The following is a 1,464-nucleotide window of genomic DNA, read 5'->3' as shown; positions in this document are numbered from 1 at the left end:
GAATCTGCTCCCCTCCTGCCTGGGCATCGTTCCTCTTCCATCCCTCCTGCCTTCTGCATGACTGGACAAGACCCTTGAGCCCTTCCCTACACGCCCCTCTATTGCTCCAGGACCCAGCTCCCCTGGTGTTTCCTGTGGTGGAGCCTCCTCCTTCCCTTCCCGTGGCAGGCCTGTCTCCGGCACTGCTTTGGCACGGGTGCTCCGCAGCTTTGCTTGACCGAGTCTCCCTGGACAGGCTCAGCCATGGAGGGGGTGCCTCCCAGGTCTCCTGACGCCCTGGGTGTGTGTCTGCTGCTGGCTGCGGACTGGCCCTCCATCCTGTCTCTTCCATATAGCTCTTGGCAGCCGTCTGTATGCTTTGTCGCGGCTCCATGAGGCTGGGGCTGGGGAGGGTCCCATTGTTCACCTCCACACCTGCACCAAGACATCTGGAATGGCAATTAGAGTTCTACCTCAATGCCCCTGGGGACATCCCAAGGAAACACGTTCCTTTTTAGGGAACTGGCATGTCCCCTTTCTTGGGGCGTCTACACTGTGAGTCACTGTAGTCCCCAGGCCTCCTGCTGCTGGAGGGCCATGGCAGTCTCTCTCTGATCACTTCCTTCCAGCCCTGCTCCTGGTCCCCACCTCCTTGCAGTGGATTCCTACCGTTTACCACTACCGTTTACCATCTCATGTGCATATATACGCCCAGCTTGCTGGCCTGCAGGCACCCCTTCCCCAGGCTCTGCTTGCCCTGGGGATGACATCCCGTCTTCTCAGCACAGCGTGCACAGACCCTGGATCTCATGTGCGTGTCCTTCCACCTGGCTGGGGCCATGCTGAATCACCCACAGCCCGCCTGACTCCTCTGTCCCAGGACACACCTGGCCCCCGCCCTGAGTTCCCCTCACTGTGCCTACTGCTGCAGTCATGTCATACGGTGCCCTGTGCCATAGTCCTGGGCTGACTTTGTCCCGCCTGCCCTTCCTGAAGCCAAGGACTCTGTGAATTTTTTTTTTTTTTTTTTTTGAGATGGAGTTTCACTCTTGTCACCCAGGCTGGAGAGCAATGGCACGATCTTGGCTCACTGCAACCTCCGCCTCCTGGGTTCAAGCGGTTTTCCCACCTCAACCTCCCAAGTAGCTGGGATTATGGGTACCAGCTGTTATGCCCAGCTAATTTTTATATGTTTAGTAGAGACAGAGTTTCACCATGTTGGCCATGCTGGTCTCGAACTCCTGACCGCAGGTGATCCACTTGCCTTGGCCTCCCAAAGTGCTGGGATTATAGGCGTGAGCCACGGTGCCTGGCCTGAAGCCCAGGACTCTGTCCTACATACTTTTGTATCCCCAGTGCTGCCTCTTAGCACAAATTCAGCATGTGTTGATTGAGTGAGCAGACGAATAAATCTCCAGGTCCAAAGAAGGGAGAGCTGGGGAATCCAAGGGTGGACCCTTTTTCAGGAGGGCTTTTTTTTTTTTT

Source organism: Colobus angolensis, unplaced genomic scaffold (genome assembly GCF_000951035.1).
Source record: "Colobus angolensis palliatus isolate OR3802 unplaced genomic scaffold, Cang.pa_1.0 Scaffold66, whole genome shotgun sequence".
Lineage (NCBI taxonomy): Eukaryota > Metazoa > Chordata > Mammalia > Primates > Cercopithecidae > Colobus > Colobus angolensis.
This window is presented reverse-complemented; position numbering follows the sequence as displayed.